This window comes from Festucalex cinctus, chromosome 20 (assembly GCF_051991245.1).
Source record: "Festucalex cinctus isolate MCC-2025b chromosome 20, RoL_Fcin_1.0, whole genome shotgun sequence".
Lineage (NCBI taxonomy): Eukaryota > Metazoa > Chordata > Actinopteri > Syngnathiformes > Syngnathidae > Festucalex > Festucalex cinctus.
The window spans coordinates 10,780,805-10,793,789 of NC_135430.1; the positions used below are offsets into that span (position 1 = coordinate 10,780,805).

Consider the following 12,985-nt stretch of genomic DNA (forward strand, 5'->3'; position numbering starts at 1 on the left):
GAACCGGGAGGCAGGGACAAGGACACGGCGCAGGACACACACACACACACACACACACACACACAAGTTGGGAAGCAAGAAAAGCCCTGGTACTGGTAACCTGAGAGGGAGAGTGAGAGGGGTGGAAAGACTAAAAGAGGGAGGGGAGAGCAAAATGAGTGTGTGTGAGTGCGCGTTGCATGTCAGAGCCAAAGTAGAGGAGGGAGATGGAGATGAATGGTGGCATATACTTCATAAATATTGCGACAAACATGAAATAATGATATACGGGGGTATCTGCAGGTTTGAGGAAGACGGATTGAATATGTTTTAAGGCCACTTTGATTCAATTTAAGACCTGGCATTCCCTGCATGTAACCACAAGGACCGCAATACTTTTATTACACATTTCTTTTACAGTCTATACATAAAGATGTATGTCTTTTTAATTGACTTCGTGATAAATTGAGCATTATTAAAACCTGTGGATGGCAAGGCTAGTGTTCATCTTGGAAAATGTTTTTTTTTTTTTTAGGATTTCCAGGGTCTGGATAGCCTCAAGAAAAAACTGTTTACATGAAAACCAAAAGTTGACTTTTTCAAAGGATTATTACAGGTGTGTCCAAACTTTTTCATTTGAGGGCCAAATACAGAAAATCAGAAGGACGCAAGGGCCACATAATGTTATGAAGAGAAATTGTGTTAGTCCAAAAAATTGTACAAATATTTTTTGTGTTTTTGCACATTTAGAAAAATGCTACAGTATATAAACCAATTTATTTGTAATATGGCAGTAGGGTTATTATAGTTTTGGAATTTTTCATTGTAGTTAGTTTTTATTAGTTTTCAGGGTGGTTCTGTTAGTTTTTGTTAGTTTCAGTATTGTTTTTTTTGTTTTTGTTTTTTAAATGTGTATTACTTGTGCGCAATATTTAATAAACACCATGGGTGCAACTTCATCTTAAGGTGCTTTTCTATTGGCTGCTGCTAGATGACGTCACTTCTCTGTGACCTACTTTCAAACGTCATTATTCCGGTTTATATCCAAATAAATCTATTTAAAAAAAAAAAAAAAAAAATCACATTTAAATTCATCCCCAAAGGCTCATGCATTAAATTAATTACCAAAGACTAAAGCGAAGGACATGTTTGCTATAATTATAGTTAGTTTTAGTTAGTTTTGGAAACATAAAATGTAGTTTCAGTTCGTTTTTTAAAAGAATTTGTTTTTATTTTATTTCGGTAACAATATTGTTTTGTTTTTTTATTTGAGTTTAGTTTTTTCATTAGTTTTAGTTAACTAAAATAACCTTTAATGGCACCTGTTTTTCGATATTCTCCCTTCTTACTTTGACCATCTCCAAACATTTTTGTTTTGTAAATTTTATTTGAACTGAGTCAAATGCCATTTTTAGCATATGGCGCGGGCCACTGAAAAATGGACGGCGGGCCGCAAATGGCCCCCGGGCCGTACTTTGGACACCACTGGATTAATAGATGACGACAACGATAGCATAATAGCTGTAAAAAAAAAGAAAAAAACAAAAAAAAAAAAAAGAGCAAATGCTCTCAATTTGCTTCAAAAGTGACAGCAATATCAATAACGACAATAATTTCCACAAAATTGCAACACAATTGGCTTAAAAATAAATAAATAAATAAATCATTTCCCGAAACAACAATGCTATCGAAAAAGGGAAATCACTAATCGTTCTCAAAAACAACAAAGCTGGCGCTTTAGTAAACCACAATGTGATCAAAAATGATACCACTATTGTTTTAAAGATGTAAGAAAAAAGATGGCGCCGCGTTGATTGGGGTGAAAACCTCACAAATTGTGGGAATACAGCATAGGATTCTGTGTGCTTAAAATGGTTGGCATTGAAACAATGATTGTCATTAAAAAATGCTTTAAAAGGTCTGTTTATTGAAATTAGTTTTAAGGACGTTCTCACAGAAATGTGCTGATTTTCATGTCTTACAAATTGTGCTTCAAGCAGGCCTGTTTTTGTTCTAATAAGGAGAGCTACATGCTAAAGAAAGCTGAATTTGAATCATTTTTGTGTTTACTTCATAAGAGGGGTGTCGCATATTAACTCAAAAGCCAGTGTCATAAAACAATGAATCAAACAGACCCATCTTTAATTTCTTGACATTTGTGCTAAAATCACAATCAAAAGACCCCCCCCAAAAATACTTTAAAAATAAAAGGGTCTAGCATCAACAGCCCCTCAGTTTGCGGTCTTGCCTAATCAAACTGCGAAGCCGTAAAAGAAGGCATTGGCCCCATGGCGGGAATGCTGCTGGCACTAAACTGTTACATCTGCACACAGTGAAACCGCAGCGCGGCGGCGGCCCTCACACCTCCGTGCGATAAATCCTTACAGTTCCACGGCCGCATTCCTGGCCCTCATCACCTTATTGCCTCCAGTTAAAGAAGGAGGGGCAGGGGAAGGGGGCGGTAGCTTTGGGGGGCACTAACATCACAAAGCTCAAGGAAGATGAGGACGGAGGAAACGGATTGATAACACTTCTAGTCAGGGTGGAGTGTTAACAGCAGTGGCCGGTGGCACTGACTAATACCACCATCACATCACATTACAATTATAGAAACCATCAATATTACACAAAAATTAGGCCTGTCGCTACATCTGATGTTTCCAGGAAAAAAGAATTTTTAACACAAAAAAATGCTACAAAATATAGAGAATAGTAGGGGTGTTAAAAAAAATCGATTCGGCAATATATCGCGATACTACATCGCGCGATTTCTCGAATCGATTCAATAAAAAAAAATAAAAAAAATAAAACGATTTATTTTTTTTTTATTTTTTTTTTTAAAGAGCTCAGAATTGTTCATTCGGTAGTCTTACCGATTCAACGTCTTATCATCATTGCCTTTTTTTTTGTGTGTGTGTGAATCGATTTTTAAACTTCCATTTTTAATGGAAAAATATTCAACAAAACGTCTGACTTCGGGTTAGGATTCACACCTTGAGCATGGAAGAATGTTATATGAACGGAACATTAAGCCTTAATATTTTATTTTAATGCTGTTCAAACATGAAACAGATTACAACCTCTATAAGACTGAAATTTCAGATAAATAAATAATACATTTTCATATAAATCTTACACTCTACACGCTTACTGATTAGTATTTTCTAAATTTGAATGAAAAAAAATCGCAACAATCGACTTATAAATTCGTATCGGGATTAATCGGTATCGAATCGAATCGTGACTTGTGAATCGTGATACGAATCGAATCGTCAGGTACTAGGCAATTCACACCCTCAGAGAATAGCATTTTGGAATAATTTAATACAATTTCATGGAACTAGTATTTGAATTGAGGTTGTAAACGCAAGTCAGAAAAGGTCTTGCTTGACCCGACGCCTCAACCACGAGTGAACAATGACTAGTTTCCGAAATGAATCAGCCAATTTTCCACTCGTTCATGCACAAGAAAAGGTGCATTAGGTGAGAAAGGCTGTCAAATTAAATCATTTTGTTGAACCACTGTCCCACTCACTGGGCCATTAAAAAGGGATTACGAGACCCAGATGACGCCCGGGAGCGACTTCAAAGGCGACGTTCCTAATGAGTTAATACCCGCTTGATATCCGACGGCATCACAGTGAGTTAATCAGAGGTGCGAGATGGCAAAAGGGTGGCGGGGAGGTGGAGGGTGTGTGTGTGTGTGGGGGGGGGGTAACTTTCGACTTCTTAGCAGCGCACCATTTGCATCCTGTGGGCAGCGTCAGAAGGCCTTTGTGAAATTCAAATTAGCTCAAACATGTCAACGAGTAGCTCGGAAGCCTTTTGAAGCACACGCCCCCTATTAACATCCCAAAAAGTTGGCTCCCCCTCTCATTCCCAAAAACAGTCAAAACAAAGCCTGTTGATAGCCAATAAAAAATGATCAATAGCTGAGAAAACAATGCCAATTATATAGATAATTAAATTGTATGGTGGCTAAAATGTGAAATAAACTATGAATCAAATTGTGTGATTTAGATTGTCCCAATTGATTACATTTAGAGTACACATCCAAATTATATTGAACCTATTTAATCATAAATACATAAACGACCGTTCATGCTAATACATGATCGTGATGTGACAAAAAGACAAACATTTAAATTACTAATTTATGTTACATTTAATAAAATGTAATTGTCCATCTATTTAATAAGTCATTTTAACAAAATGGGAATTAAACAGAAGTTCTTAATTTAAATGTGAATTAACTTCATTTTAAATGTCCATTTTATAATGAATCCACAATCAAATAACAGATCATTTTTAATTAATTAAAAAGTGAACTCATTTAATTACTAATTAAATCAAGTGTGAAATAAACTACTAACTTACCATATTTATATTTTGATGTAAGTATAACATTTTTAAACATATTGAATAAAATGATCAAAATGTATATTTTTGAATATCTAATGACTATAGTGGACCTATTTAATAAGTTAAGTATTAATTTAATCCATCGATATAAATTATTTATTTAATACTCAATTGATAGATTTCATTACCTCAGCGGATGCATTTAGAAGATGGATGGATGGATGGATGGATGTGACAAAGTGATGTAAATGTGTGAAATTATTAACCATACTATTACACTTAATATCGCACACCGCCTGGAGGACAAACCCCATTTTTCGGCTCTCCTAATATATATATATATATATATATATATATATATATATATATAACCCATTTTTGTGCTTGACGATTGTATCGGCTTCATCTTTGAACCTCACTTTTTCAGGTGGTGCTTCCACTTACTACTGTGACTCCTACGAGGATATTGAATTAAACCAAACAAATCGCATTTTCGCCGCTAATGCGTGAAACTTAGTCCAGCCTTTCCTGATGTTTGAAATGGGGGGTGGGGGTGGGGGGTGGGGGGTGTTAGGCAAAGAAGAGACCAGGAGAGAGAAACTTTGTGTTGAGGGACTCAAATTAGATTAACTAAATTCACAAAAGGGGATGGAGAGTGAGGCGGGGTGCACCCGACCCGCCACACCCCACCCCACTGTATGGACTCCACACATCCCCTGCCCACACTTCCAACACCCCCCCATTCTCACGGCCGAGGGGTTTCCAAAGCGACTTCAGGCAGGGGCCGGGGGGCTGCCAAATCCCTATGCTCTTTACTGGATTAAAGATGGAGGGCTAGGGAGATCTGGACTGTTTTTCCAGGAGCTGAGCACATCTGTAAACATCATAAATCCACGAGGACAGAAAGTGTTATCAGACACGAAAATGCCGGCAAGGATAAGGACTCGGTATCGGGTCGAAACGTTCCTTCACTTTGTCACAGTGGACAAGTATAGTAGTGTAAAATGGACTCAAGTTATAAGCGAGTGCTTGATTGCAGGAGGAATAATCCGTTCCGATTGGACCTCCACTATCTCCACGTGGTTGCCCTCTGCCAGGCCTGCAGGTGCAGATTGAGGCCAGTGTAAGCGGTTGGGTGGGTAGTACTCGCTTCACTAGCCCTTTTCTTTGAGACTCAATGACATCAATGGAGGTGTCATAGCTGCGGAACGGCGTATGCTTGGGGATAGATGGTGGCCTTCTAACATGGGTGGTGGCAAGCAGCTCCTTGAAGGGAAAGCTGATGGTGTGCACCAAAGTTGTCATAAGGCGATTATGTATAAGGCAAAAGACACCAAATGGATATAGTCTTCCATAGCACAGTACGACTGGATTGTATCTGGTCTCTGTCCGGGTATTTCCGCAATTCCATGGTGTGAAATAAAGGTTGAACTTCTAAATATTTTTTGCAGTCGACTATGAAGAAAGTCAAGTCAAAATTGATCAATTAACGGTATAAATATTTTAAGACTAGCAGCAATTTGAATAGCCAAAGTTAGTAAGGCAAATCAGCTTATTTTTGTATTCTCTGACACACGCAGTTGTACATTTCATTCCGCCGCAGACCATTACAGTCCGGCGATGGCAGCAGACAGGCGAGTCGAAATTCCGAAATTCAGGACTAATTGAAGTTCAGTACCTGATGCTTCTTTGGACCCCTGATACGGCTGCTTCAAACTGCCTGTTAAATTCAGCTTTCTCCCTGGGAATGCCGTGGAATGTGGGGCTGAATTATATTCTCAAATTTCCTAGCTTAAGGAGGTGGCATCTGAGCCGTAACTAAGGTGGGACATGCCACCAGCATGTAATAACATCCCCCGCTGCCAAGAGGCTTCTCCCACCCGGATGTGTTGACAGCAATTAGCCCCTTTCACATTGCACTGTACGATGACATGTCCCACCTGTGAATCGCTGGTTATAGGAGGATAAATTCAACATCAACTGGCCATGATCCTTTTGCGGGATTTCCTTGTAAAATATGTGCATTACTAAAAGTTAAGAAGTCCTGCTGGATCCAGAACCCCTGACAATGTAGAGGGCTGAATCAGTGTCATGTCGACTTCCTGCCAGCGAAGCACAGATGAGGTATAGGCAAAAAAAGCAGGATACAGCGGGCGACCGGGAAGGGACACGCACAGTTAATCATGAATGGGACAAGTGAAAAAGACGAGAAAGGCAAGACAGACGGGAGATATGAATACAGTAGGCACGGCGGGGCTGTTGGGGTCAAGGAAATAAGACGGAGTGAAAGCAGGGAAAATATGTCCCGCTGTGCCATGCATATTACTGCACCATGTGTCAAAACAGACCTACCTACAGAAGGGAGCTGACCCTGGCAAATTAATTAAAAAAGATGCTTCTAAATACAAGAGTGACGCATACCATACTTCCACGGCCTATCTGCTAACAGTCTAAAAGAGAATACGCTAGCCCATAACGAGGCCGTTAACGGGGAGCTGAGATCAATCGGCGGGTAATGATGATAGGACTTACAGGTCTGTTAAAATGTGGCACGTTTGTTGCCGTTTGTATTGACAGTCCCTACCACTGTGGTCATATTAAGGGAAATGGAAAGAAAAGTGTGAGGAAATTGAACCCAAGTGACCATTTTCATCGCACGACTGAGCTAAAAATCGCATAATGCTTTACAATACAAGAATTCCACTAAAAGATTTTCCTGTAAATCAAAAACCCCTTGAGTGACACTGTACTTTACCTTTACTGCAATAATGATAGCCAAATCAAAGCCGTTCAACACCCTACAATGTATTCACAAGTCCAGTTTTCCCTAAATCAGAATAGCAGAATCCTTAAGGGAACTATCGACTGTTTGTCTAGCATGTAATGTTCTTATACTTTGGCCTACGCCCGGTCACTCTCCACCGAGCGTGTACATCTGCCAAATTTACTGCAAAAAAAAAAAGATAAGCTGATCTGTACCGAAAAGTAATAGGTTCAGCAAAAGTTCAGAAAAAACTAACATTCTTCCAGATTTCCTAGAGCAGGACAAACAAGAGGACGAGGCAACAATAAGAACATAATCTCCTTGGCTGGGGGATTGATCAACAGGTGCAAACACTTACGGTACGTCCACATTTCTCATTCAGCAAGCGCGGAGACTATAACTGGATGTCACTGGACCCAAAAAGTACATCCAGATTTTCCCCAAATAACAACAACCATCAGAAGAGACAAGATGCCAGAAATACTTAACACACAGTTGTTGAAAAACAGAGCTCACATTCACTCGATTTTCTCAGCTCCATATTCACAGGGACAGACTGCAATACCTTAAAAAGTCATGATTTCTATATCTCAGAGGGTCTCCAACATATTCCACCACGAAAAAACAGGTTCATTGCAATGTCAAAATGTGAAAGACCACCCAGAGGGAATTATCTTTAAAAAAGGATTAGACCCTTTAAACAGCTAGGAGAGAAAGTGAGAACTGATAACAAAAAAATACATCCTTGTCCATGATCTGCTCATTCAGAGGATGACAAATGATACAGGCCCGCCTTGGACTTCACACTAAAATGGCTGGGAACCGGCGCTGTAAACCATTAAGATGCGGCAGATAGAACTCTCTCACGGTGCGGACAGGAGATGAAAAACTATAAGTCACGTATGGATATCGGGATCGGGGGTCGTCAAGCAACGCCTTGAGGGAGTGCTTAGACTGAAGTTGAACCAAACTCCAATTGTCACTTTTGTCAAATTTACAAAACAACTAACGCCTTCCATGGGTGTCCACCAGACGAGCACAGCACAAGCTGTTAAGTGAGAGTGGAAAGATGGGAAAGATAAGCAACTAACTGGGAAATCAGGACACCAATCAACACTAGTAAACGAGGCCTTAGCAAATCATTTATTTAGCACCAAAGACTCCGCTCAGTCTCCCGGGTATCCAAACAATCTGCTCCACGAGTGTTTGTTTCCTTTTACAATTCTGTACGCCGTTCAAAGAGCGGTAATTGTTGTCGTAACCTCCATCTCCTTTTCCGCCTTCCATCCATCTTCACAGAATGTCGGATTTCTGGAAGTCCGCCTCGGCTTAATCCCATTCGGGTGAGAAGGTGAACAGCTTCTCCTGGGAAGGAAGGGCTCAAGTACTCTGCAATGTTAAAAAAATAATCCCACAAAGCAGCCTGTTGCGGAGTGGAAGAAGGATTTGCGTCAGGTACAGAGGCCATTCGTTTATCGTCTCAGGCTTTATTTCTGGCACTTTGCCATGATCAGAAGAGCGTTCTTTTGGAAGCTCAGTGAGAGAAAGACAAGGAGACATTTAGATCGCTACATGTTGACTTAGTAGCAGGACGATCCATCACAGCAAAAGAGCGCTGGTTAATGAACAGACCTGATGGCCACACAACCATCGCAACGACATGCAATCAGCAAAAGAGCACGACGCAGCCAAGCCAAAGGAGAGCTAACATGGAATCTGCGGTAGTAGCAGTTTAGGATTTTGGCCACATTTTAAAAGCGCCCGATCTAAGGACATTCCTGCTGAGGCAAAGAAACAGATGAGCTATTAAAGAGCGTGAAGGCAAAGTAGATGGTTGTGTTGGCCGGGCCTAAAAAGTTGCACCACAAAGCCCTCGGCCAATATTCAACTGGCAACAACTTTTACAATCATTTTGCCCGGCAAGTCTTTTTGATCACTGCAACCGACTTAAATAAATAAATGTACACTGGAATGAATACATCCTCTCCCGACCGGACAACTTGGATTGATTTCTCTCGACGACCTGCCTCCGCCACAGATTGGACACGCTCAGTCAACCAGAGAAGCCACTGACAAGCGGCGACGACTGCCAACGTGCCGGACTTACCACAAAGACGAAGGCCCCGGAGCACTTGCCAGAATCTGACAGACAGACAAATGTTTTGTGTGTGTCGTTGGCATCCAACGGAAAATATATAAACATTTGTTTTCCTGAGATGAAAAGTAGATACTGTTTCAGGAGTTTTGATTAAAGTCTGAGGTAAGAAGAAAAGCAAGTCTCTGGAACAGGTGCAAATTCCTGTGATGCCAGCTTGAGTTCGGGATACCTTTGCGGTCTATCAACCTGAGCCAAGTTGCTACACCTGCTCTTATGCCGCATATCGGTAAGAAACAGTAGGCCGTGACCACAATTATGCTCGACATTTCTATCTTTTAAAGTTAGATAGGATTACATTTAGTACAATGACCATGAATAGGGGGATTTTCAGCCAACATACAGCAGCATAAGAACACGTTTTGTACAATTTTTTTTTTTTTCCAAGTAAATGACTGCGGATAGGTTCCACAGAAACAAAATGCTAATGGGAAAATTCATGAAAAGTGAAACATAATAGACGGCACAAAAGGCACTGGCGGATATTATGCTTTAGAAGAAAACTCTGTTGCGTGGCTGTGTGGGTGGGTGAGCACTCATTGGAAGAAAACCCCCAATAATCCAATTAAGCACATCATTTCCTTTCATACGCAGGAATGGAATCAACTGCCCGCCGGCAGCCAAGTCAGAGAAAGTGAAAAGACAAAAGGACGAGCAGAGAATGGGGAATACGAAAAGGGCTTTTTCTGTGCCAGTGTGTACTATTCGGCTGCCATGGGGAACAGAGAGGGGGGGGGGGGGGGGGGGGGGGCTTTAGGCCTCCTGTGCATCACTTTGTTAGCGTCTTGCTTGGCTGGCAGTCAACATCTCCAGTCCAGGACAGCACGCTTTTCGCAAGAGCCAAGCTTGCTTTCACAGCGTGAGCGAGTTTGTGTGTACACGGACATGAATATGCATGGTAGTGAGGCTTTTTTGTTTACTCTGTGGGGTTCCGTATGTGTCTAAAGCAACAAGCAGACTGCATGCCCCCCCCTTGAAAAAAAAAAAATAGCGTGACAAAAATCTACCATCATATTTCCCTCTCTGTCTTCAAGATGGCCTTGTTTGAACAAATAAACTGCAGAGGACAGAGAGGATGCTGGCGAAAACAATTCGTCAAGGAACTCCGAATATCCTGTGAGTAAGAGCTTATCGTCCCTCATGGGGCAAGATCTCTGCCGCAATGACGAAGGCAGGAAAAAAAAAAAATGTGTGTGGGTGTGGGGTGCGTGTGTGACGCATACAACTATCCCATATCACACAGCGGGTTCTGACGACGAGATTTACAACAGGAACAAGGTCATCAAAGACAAAATAAACTGTGATACGAGTTACTCAAATAAAGCAGAAAGGGTTGAATTGAGGAGCCCTAAAGATAAATATTAGATGGACAAATAAATATCCATTCCAAAGAAATTGGAGTGGACATTGGCGCCTTGAAATGTTATCGGCCACACAGTTTGCCCGTGATGACCATGTGACAAATAACTGACACATCATAAGTCTCCCAGTTCGTCTGTTTGGTTGTTTTTCCTTGGGTACTATGGTTTCTCTTGGTAAAAGATGGGGCCAGCTGTATTTCTTTTTCCACAGAACACATCTATATGTGCTGCTGTCAAGCCATTGCTTTTTATTTATGGCCTCAAAAGTGCTTTTCATCCAATACTACAGGTTACGCGTGATTCAGGGCTACGTCAAACTCCGTCTTAAACTGAGGACAAACATAACACAAAAAAAAAATGGTGAAAAGTCACTAGGGGATAGTTAGCGAGCTAACGTGAGAAGCTCAAATGGTAGTCTTGTCTACTTCTTTACCCAATGCCCCTTCTGGTTATAAACAACACAAACAGACAACTGTTTCAGAAAAGGTGTTGCCAAAAAGCTAAAAGAAAAAGGCAAAACATACATATGAAGCGGTACTTGCTGCTAGCTAAAACGAGGCCCCGCTAACGGACTAATGGCGTGCTCTAACATCTAAGAAACCACTTGTACGGCTGAGGTGTTGTACCACAGCCTCGCCATATTTCCAAGTAAATACATTTTGCAGTTAAGAGCTGCTCGACCAATGCCTGAGTAACCTGCAGGCAGGACGCTCATGATGAAGTCATTAAATGTGATTCTGTAGATGAGCACAATCATAAATTTCCTGCGGTGTCAAAAACAGGTATTTTTTGCATTTCTTTCCCTCAGACACATATGACAGGGTGAAAAGTTGAAGCGCTAAAGAGTCGATGTATTTATACAGATGTATGGTAAATGGATCCATTTTCACATACTGCACAGATTGTCAAGTGAATGCTATACGGCTAAGCCAACACACTGTCACATAAAACTGAATGGTTCGACTCGTATTGATAAAGTGCACAGCTATGATGTTTACAGAAAGGAAGGAAGGCAAGTAACCAAAAAAGGGGCAACTGGGGGAGGAAAGTATATAAAACAAAAACATCAAACCCAGTTTGTGTTGGCCAGGTGAAAAAGTGGGGCTGGATGGAGAATCTCCAGTTTCATTTTGGAGATTTCATATCCGAAAAAGAAGGACTTCTTAGTTCCTGATGCTTCATATCCTGTTCTTGTGCGGGTCCAGATGGCCAAAGGATCCCGGGAACATCCGTAATGGAACGACCGAACTTGCATGGCTTCCAAACAGGATAAAAGGTGGGAGTGTGAGCTCGCGTCATAACGTTTACACGTCCAGCTCTCTTTTTCCAGAAGAAATTGTTCACGTAAATCAGAGCAAAATATCCCTGATTTTAAAACTAACTCAAAGCCACAAATGTTTTGCGAGGGGATTGATAAATGACCGGGTATGAGTGCAGTTGCTCATAATGAACTCAACAGTCGTGGAACTGCACCGTACTCGGAACTTTTGAATTTGATTTCCTGACAAAGATTAAATAACGCCACTCGGTGGCAGACTCGCCATGATCGAGCACGTCGAATGCTTTATGGAGCCCTCGCCACACATTACTTATCCGCTACTTGAGCTGAAGCTGGAATCAAAACGGTACGCGGACTGAATCTAAAAAGCCCATAAATAACGTGGGCGGCGGCTTAGACGAGGTCGCTTTGGGAATACAAATCTCTGGAGGCTTCCAGGTAGAAAATCATATTCTAAAACCACTATTCCGGAAATGGCTGTGGTCAAACGACGAGCAAGATTAAAGATGAAAAGGAACGGAAAGGTTCGCAAGAGGTTGTAGGTTCCAATCATACGTCCGGAAACTCCGTTTGCATGCGATTGACTGGCAACCAATCCAGCCAAAGTAATCTAGGATAGGCACCCAATTTTATCCCTATTTGAAGTTACAAATAAGGAACGTAATCAGTGATAATCCGTCATCAGTGAAGTGGCTTTGCGGTTCTAATTCACATTTCACAAAAAGCCTGCTGTATTCCAAAATATCCTGTTGTTCCTCGCAGATAGCCTGACCCCAATGTATTGTGTGTCATCAAGAGTCAAGGGGAAGGTCAGAGGACCTTTGACCTGGCTTTGAGAAGTCAGCGAGGTCAGGGATTAGACTGGTATGACGCTGTGGTCATGGGCTCTCAACTCAAGCCTCTTCAGTAAAAAACAGAAGAGGAAAATGCAGTCAGCAATGCCGCAATCTCCTTAAGTGGCGGTCAAGTTTATCAGTTCGATCCATCTGGTGATTACGGTAACAAATGCATTACAAACATCCACGTGGCATTCTTGGCTTCATCCTGCATGCTTTGACATGGAGCCAATATGTTCAAATGTATGA

The 12,985-nt window shown here is 41.2% G+C and overlaps 1 protein-coding gene across 8 annotated transcripts in view; it reads right to left on the reverse strand.

Moving 5' to 3' along the window:
- Positions 1 to 12,985, reverse strand: part of sulf1 (sulfatase 1) — a 66,403-nt gene that overhangs the window by 39,648 nt on the left and 13,770 nt on the right. The gene's annotated exons all lie outside the window — the stretch shown is intronic.